The 8,569-nt window shown below is 35.7% G+C and overlaps 1 long non-coding RNA gene across 1 annotated transcript; it reads right to left on the bottom strand.

Moving 5' to 3' along the window:
* Positions 1–4,016: 4,016 nt before the first annotated feature.
* Positions 4,017–8,013, bottom strand: LOC129450073 (uncharacterized). The gene is made up of 4 exons (XR_012370803.1): positions 7,520–8,013; positions 7,018–7,108; positions 6,633–6,720; positions 4,017–4,862 (listed from the first exon to the last, which is right to left on the bottom strand). It is a non-coding gene; the product is annotated as an uncharacterized lncRNA (long non-coding RNA).
* Positions 8,014–8,569: the final 556 nt, after the last annotated feature.

Raw genomic sequence — 8,569 nt, 5'->3', positions numbered from 1 at the left:
CTTCCCCAATTCTATTACAAAATTCCTTCCAATACTTCCTTTTCGACGTTCTTATAACTCTTCTCACTATCGCCTGTGCCCTTTTATAACTAACTAAATCGTTGCAAAGTATCTAGTCTGCCTAGTAAGACCTTGATTAGCTGGATCAGGTGTGTTTGATTAGGGTTGGAATAAAACTCTGCAGAGACACCCGACCCTCCAGGAGCATGAGTGGACACCCCTGTCTTAAACGAATCCCTGATCCAAATCAAACGTAATTTGTTCATCCCCTAATTTAACAAAATATACCTCTGCTGTCTTCAAACAATACAAACCGTGCATGTGCATACACAAAGCTTTCATCACATCACAACAAATACAACTTTTGTTAACTTGAGGTAACGAGTAATTAAGTTGTGATCATGAGAAAACAAGCAAGGAAAAATAAAAATAGTACACAACCTCGGCTTCCGTAAATGAACAAAACAGTCTGGATAACAACAGTCGTATGCACTGCTAACTATTTATTATGTTATACATCACTTATGAAAATGTAACATGGTTTTACTACAGTTACAACTAACAAAACATGGTCAACTGTACTGTAGTAAAACCATTGTTACCACAAAATAACAATGGTTTTGCTAATAGTACTCAATAGGGAATGTGGAGTTGACGTCACGCTGTGTTGGATTATGTGTAATCCGCCATCTTTGCAGGCACGCGTCCTATCCCGCTGTATTTGAGTTAATGTATTGGAGGTTGTTTTTGTATTTTCTGTCGAGATTTTAATAAACTTCGATATGTTTGGTCAGTACTGCTCGATCAAGCAAGTCACGCGATCGTTCAGGGAGGAAACTGAACAACGGAATACGTTTTTCCAGCTTTTATTCGTGGAAAAAACAAAGGAAGCCGGTGCAGGAGCTGACGAAAAGACGCCGGATCGCGTGGTTTGCATGCTGTAATCAGGAGAAAAACGTTTACTTTTCAAAAAAAATCCCTGCATCAGTGAGAGTGTGTTCGCTGCATTTTCAGTCATTCAGTAATTTGTGATTAATAAAAGCAGAACCACTTAAATTGTCTTGTTTTTATGCTAACACTGTCAAACTAACTTGCAAATGTAAGTTATTGATTGATTCATTCATTCATTTCTGATCACCCTAACCACATGAGTTATAAAAATAAATATTTAGACAATTTTGACGATTGTAACACATATTTTTTATTAAATGCAACTGCTCAAACCCACTGCTTGTGACTCTTTAAATAACAACGTTAGCTAAATATTTAGCATTTTGTTTGTTTTAAAAACTTGGCCAAAACAGAAGTGCTATCTTTTGAACATGTGTTGATTCATCGCGCAGAATACAACGGAGAAATTATTTTATAGAATCATTAAGGTACGTAGGTATTAACACATTGTCAGTAAATAGCTGGTTTGCCAACCATAAGACTCCAAAAGAAGAAGTGTCACTTTACTAAAAGCTTGAAGGGATTTATAGCTCTTAAACTCCTGCAAAGTGTAAATAAAGTCCTGCAAAAACAAGGTAATTGACCAGATATGTAAGCGGAGGTCCGTAATCCAGTCTATATGGATATATGTTGTTTATTTGTCCAAATAAAGTTTTTTGGCAGTAGCATTTAGTTTCTCCGAAAGGGTCCCTTCTCTTGTTCTTTCAACTTCTCGATATCTTCCGTTTTTCTTCAAATTTACCTAGTTTTAGCTTAACATGCCCAGAATTAAATGGCATAGCGGTCGTCGGTGCCTCTAAACATGGCGCCCACGTCCCATAATGCAACACTGCGGTGACGTACATTAACATTCCCTATACACCAATAAACATGGTACTTTTACCACATAAAAACCATAGTTAATTTTCGTGAGGGATATTAAAAACAAGGCCTCATTAGGCGTAATTCTTATCTTAAATTGCGGAGATGTTTTATTCATTTTGATCGCTTTTTGTTAAATTAATGGAGTCAAAATTTGTCTGCGTATTCTGCCGGTCAAGAAAAACGGCGGGTAAAATGTCAAGTACACGAGCACCACCTGGTGTGTCTATATGTACACGTGCATTAACAACAACACAATAACTGTATGTAAACTTATCAGCATGAAAGTCAGACTTTTTGCTTTAACTTTCATCTTACCTTTTTGGCGTTTCGCCTCATGTGTTGGATAAACATCCACCATCTCCTCCTCCTCTTCTCCTTCAAATGGATTTAAACCACCGGCAGCGCGCCCGACTTGTGACGAAAGTCCGATATTAAGGACATAGTCAAAGTTCGGCACAGCATTCGGCAGATTAAAATCCATATTTTCAACATCTGCTCCTTCCATGTCCTTGTCGGACAATGGTGTTACAGGACGAAACATGATGTGAAAGATAACTGCAGACTTAACTGTGCTTAGACTCGGTTCACAGAGGGTTAAAATCTAAGTAAACTCTCTGTCTGTACACAGTGCGTCGAGCAGTTTAAAGTTGCGAACTTTTGGAAAGTCTGCAAAATTCACTTGGTAATCTGTACAGTAGCGTTCGGAGTCAACCAAAGGCAAGCGTTCAGATCAGTCAAATGATACCGGTTTCATCTGGCTGAGCCCTTTTATAACCATTATGTGATGTCATAATGCTTCCATGGCAACGGCGCGTTCTATATAGATGTCATTGAGTTCAGTGATTGTTCTGTAATTACGGCTCAACTCTGATGAGTTTTTTTATTTTTGTTATGTCCCCTGTGTTGTTTAATTAAAACTATTAACAACTTTTGGACTTTTTATTGTAGATATATATGAATATCATATCAAAACTCTTTAATATGTCTTATTTAGCTTATTACTACTTTTTAAAATATATTTTACAGTATGTATAGATGCTATTTTTATTCATATATTTAGACCTATTGTGTTATTCATTTACAACCACTAGATGGCGCTATGTCAATTACCAGTAATGTTAAAAGTAAAGAGTATTACTCGAGAGTAAAACACAGACATGCTCAGATTGTATGGAGATTTTATTTAAATCATCAAAAAGCATTAAAGGTCATATATTTCAATGCATGATACATACGAAAGTTTTTTTAATTGCTCAAAATCCTTCACACATATCAAATATTTAAACAGGCAGTCAGTCAAAAACAGACATTAAGTTAGATAATAATCCCTTACAGCAGTTAAAGCATCAACCTAGTTACATATTGCTGGGTTTACTGCAGGGTTAAATTCACTAAACACTACTTAATATTAATTCCCAAACACATTAAAGGACATTTGACATGTTGACTCATGAAGAACCACCACAGAGACTAAAGGGTCATATCATGGTCGTGGACAAAAATACTGTATGAGATGAGAGGAAAAGATCTTAAAAAATGTTTCCACTACCAAAATTATTTTGTCTGCCCCAAACCAATTTTATGCAACAATCTCCTATCTTTGGTCATAAAGCCTAAATTAACCTCCTGAACCCGAGCTTTGATTTGTCTTTTTTTCAGATTTCCACCAGCTATTTGGGAACCAATAAATATAATAACCAAATATTTTTCTTTGAACATGAAGCAGTGTATTTGTCCATGTTTGTGTATAACAGGTTCCAGTTACACAGAATTAAGTATTATGGTGCAAACAACAAAAACATTGATGTCCACATATGTGACACCCAAGTCTTAGGAGGTTAAATGTGGCATAATACAACTGTAAATAGAGATAGACCTTATTTAAAGATGTTACCTTATTAAAGATATCAAGATTATATTTTTTACATTATAGATTTTATGTAGAAATCTCTCAAACTTGCTTCACCGATACTCTAAACTATATTAAACTACATCTAAACACAGTTTAAGAATGATCTTCATTCACTGTTATATTTACCTTTAAGCTAAAGAAGACTGTACCATATACCATTAATCTATATAAAGCACTGTACCATCCCAGCAAACACAAAAACGTTATAAAAACGTTTTTTTTTTTCACGTTGTGAAAAGATTGTGATAACGTTATTGTCCGATGTACTTAAAATGTTGGGTTTTTTGAACAACGTTGCAAACACGTTTTGATAACGCAATCTAAACGTTTACGCATCTGGTTTATTTTCTGGGCTGATCTGCTTGGTATGTTTTACCAAAAAAGTGTAAACCGAATTTAATCTTTTAATTCAACTTACTTATATTAATGCATTAAGAAAGTGCATAAAGGCCTGGTTTCACAGACAAGGCTTAGCTAAAGCTAGACTATGCCTTAGTTAAATTACGATGTTTAAATATCTTTAATAAACATGCCTTAGAAAATTTTTTTCTTAAGAAATCTTAAGAAAAATCACTAGCACTGGCTTATTTTAAAATCTTGCATTGAAAGTTCTTTTCAATTGAGACAGCTCAAACATGTGTCTTAGTCAAGGACTATAGGCTTAAGCCTTGTCTGTGAAACTAGGGATAAGCATTTATCTCATTAAGTAACAAAGTAATGTTCATATGTTCACATGTGTTTCACGTCATGCTCAGTTAAACAGACAATTATGATTATAGAGGAATTTTACAGATTTCCAACCCACTTTGTAATGTTACAATGTCTGTAATATACGTAATCTGTCATTTGACAGAGTATTGTCAAGAACTAATTGGGAATTTAAGTTTAACTCAAGAAAAAAAAGCGTAAACATTGTCCGTTCAAATACCCCAATTTATTGTAAAAATATAAAGTGAGTTGAAAATCTGCAAACTTATGCTTTGAGGCAGTGATTGCAATATATATAATGTTTGGCAGTTTTGTATGTCCATCCAGTTGCCATCATCTGAAGTCTCTGAGATGTGTAGGCGTCATCTGAAGTCTTTACAAGTGAGGCTAGATCCATACTGGAGCTTCTGTAACCTGTATGGGTATCCTGATAGATAAAAACAGGAAAGCAAAAGGATTACAATAGCTGCTGTTCATATTATTTCAAGCCAAAGATGATCATGTGCACTTGTTTAATACTTTTCATTACTTAAGAACAAGGTTATAAAATGTGTCATGTGAATGCTTGGCTAAAAAGGTAGGACTTTTTCTAGATTTACACTGGAAGAGTTTGGGAGTAAAAGGTGAAAAAGCTCTGCCTTCTTTTGTGGACTTTGACATCCTGGGTACTACCAAGAATTTTGTGACCTTATTAAGCAATTATCTGGTTCAAATCACAATCTGATTTTTTCTGGATCCCTTAGTAAATTTGTCCTCATTATTTGGGGAACCGAGACAGTCTATATGGAACAAACTACATATGCAATAGTATCATTAAAGGTGGAAAAGAGGATGTTTGTTTAATACATTTTTGCAATATTACTTAAAACTGTCTTTACTAAATGATAAAAGGCTATTTATTAGGCGCACTGAAAGTAATTAAATTAATATATGTCATCTGTGCATAAGGTAGAGCCTTAAAAACATCAGCCAATCGTTGGTGCAATCATCGCATCAACGATTGGCCCTCTGGCTTGTCAATCACTGCATTTACGTTCCTTGTGAGAGACGTGCACGCTCCAGTAACTTTACACGAGTGACGCATGCGCATAGCGCATGAAACTCCGTCTTTAGTTTCGGTTTGTTTTCATTGTCGCTCCTGCTTTCCTCCTCGAATTTGCATCATAGAAGAGAAAAAACGCGAAGGAGGACATAAAAGAAAGACTTTTTAAGTCGCTGAGAAGAGGAGAAAATTGTCAGAATAACGTAAACAAACCAGAGTCGTTAATGGAAACATTTCAACACTGGAGAGCAATGAAGGAACAGAGAGGTGTCAAGACAGACGCACATGTCACAAAAATTCTTTCTTTGTGGAATAATTATTGTTGTATTGTTATTCAGGTATATCGACGTTGTTCTTGTACTGTAGTTGTAAGTGACCCGTCTGCTACATGCTAGTTGAAATGGGAGTAGCGTCGACTGATCTAACTTTACATCTTATGTGTTTATTATCATATAATTTCACATAATGAATCCACTGATGCGACACAGCATATGCCAGTGGTAAACAAACACTCGTGTTCAAATACTCGTGCAGGAGTTTTGGAAGGCGTTCCCTAGAAATGAGCTGTGAAGGAGGGAGGCTGTTCTTATGCATGTGCTTATTTAAAAAACTCAGTAACGGTCTTTGGATTCTCAGTCGGCGGGAACATCCTCTTTTGCGCCTTTAAGTTGGAGGAACAAGCCATCATAACTATAATTTACAATACCATTCAAAGGTTTAGGTTAAGATTTTTTTACGTCTTTTATTATATGAATTATTGTAAGTTGAAATTTATTCCTGTGATTAATGTTGAATTTTCCGCATCATTACTCCAGTCTTCAGTGTCTCATCATCAATCAAAGTTCATTCTAATACGCTGATTTGCTGCTCAAGAAACATTTCCAATTATTATCAAAGTTGATTGTTGTGTTAGGAAATAGTTTAGTGTTATTTTAGTGTTACCTTAAAATGGTAAGTTGCACTTCTGTTTGTTATAAGTGAGAGTAAAGATTCTGTTTTGCATCACAGAAATTACACTTAACTGCATATTCACAAAGAAAACAGCTCATCTAAATTGTGATAATTTCACAACATTTCTGTTTTCACTGTATTTTTGTCAAATAAATAAATCACAGCCTTTTGAACAGTAGTGTTTAAGTTTGAGGTCTTACATACTAGCCATATGGTTCATGCATAGCCCCTTAGAGATGTTTTCTGACAGGTTTGCTTGAACTCTGCTGCATGGCCATCAGCATGAACAAATCTACAAACATAACATGCAACTTGTCACAGAGCAAACATTATTTAGGATGCAGTACAAAAGGAAACAAGCAAGAGGAGAGTTGAAACGTTAAAAAGGATGCTATAAAAAATAGAATATACAAAAATAGCTGAATTTTATGTTTTAGGTTTACTTATTCATTTAGTATTGTGCAGTGTCCCTTACGTTTGTCAAAACATTCTTTAAATAACTGTAATACAATTTTAAAGGAAAATAACAAGATGCAAGATTACGTTGTGAAGTGCATATGAAGTGATTGAATGAGCTTTTTCAACTCACCTGAGTTTTCAACATCTCTGTCAGCAGCTCCCTTCCAAAATCCTGAAATCTTGAGCTTCTTTTTTATGATAGAGGGGTTATTTTGTCACTCCTGAATTCAGAGAACAACTTTTATCAATATTGGTTTACGATACAACATTGATTGTAATACTCTCAGCTAATTTTGACGTTCCATGTTAAGTTGCTACTGCATAACGTAACAGTACATCCATAGACTGTGAGTACATCGCATATTTTTAGGATAAACAAATTAACCTACTTCCAATAATGCATTGACACCCTTTACAACACTTTTAAAACCTCCCAATTACACATTTAGATGTTCTCAATCGCCCAAACTTTCATTAACAAGCGCTAAGCGTTTGCGCCATGCTAACGGAGATGCTAACGGACTTTTCTCGAAGACACAAGCCATTTCAATGAGGTGAATATTCAACAAAAGCGTATAGGTGTCAACCACAGTTCTGTGTATTATTTTTGTAATTTGAGGGACGAAACTTACCTGAAAAAGCGAAGAAACCCATAAGAAACGCGGAGCTTTGCCGCTTTCTGTTGTTCCTAGCAGCCTCGTTTCCATGGTAACTCACGTCACTTCAACGGATTTAAAGGGGCAGCACCCGCAGCACACACAGCATTTACATAAATAAACATCTTAGAAAACTACATAAACAATTTAAATCGCATTAAATTATTATTGAATTGTGAATTTAAAACGTTTAGTTGTTCTTTGTCATATAAGATAATTTATATCTATTAAATCTTTTTATTTAACTTTTTTTAGCTATTACGCTAGTATTTTATTCTAATCCTAAGATTCTAAACTTGTATAAATGTATTTGCTCTAATAACCACGAAGGTATTTTGAGGATGTTCGTAATTTAACCGTTCGGGAGCCACATTTACTTACATAGTATACTTTTGTCCTACTATGGTAGTGAATGGGGCTTATTAACAGTTAAATTACAAACATTCCTCAAAATATCTTACATTGTGTTTGTAGTGTATCGGTGGAAACAATAAAGAGGCTGTGCAGAACGACTTAAAGGCGGAGTCCACGATGTTTGAAAAACGCGTTGGAAAAGGAGACGGGCCGACTACCAAAACACACTTACAGCCAATCAAATCAAATCAAATGCCGGGTTGCGTATGTGTGGGGCGGGTCTATCAACAGAAGGTCCAGATTCTATTGGGGTAGGGGCGTGTTTGTTTAGGTGATTTCAAATATCAACATTGGCTTTCAAACATCATGGACTCCGCCTTTAAACACTGCTGCGTCCGAAACCGCCTACTACATACTATATAGTACGCGAAAAGCAGTAGGCGAGGCGAGTAGTATGTCCGAATACATAGTATTCGAAAAACAGTATGCGAAAAGTACCCGGATGACTACTTCCGGTTAGATTTTGCAGTGTGCATACGATGGACATAGGCTGCGTCCGAAACCGCATACTGTATAGTAGGTACTGAATTAGATGAAGTACCTACTTACTTGGCGTTAAAACAGTAGGTACTGTATAGTATGAATCCTGGTAGTATGAATGAGATTCGGACG

The sequence above is a fragment of the Misgurnus anguillicaudatus genome, chromosome 8, assembly GCF_027580225.2.
Source record: "Misgurnus anguillicaudatus chromosome 8, ASM2758022v2, whole genome shotgun sequence".
NCBI lineage: Eukaryota > Metazoa > Chordata > Actinopteri > Cypriniformes > Cobitidae > Misgurnus > Misgurnus anguillicaudatus.
Note: the sequence above shows the minus strand (reverse complement) of the source record. Positions and strands in the feature narration are given on the sequence as shown.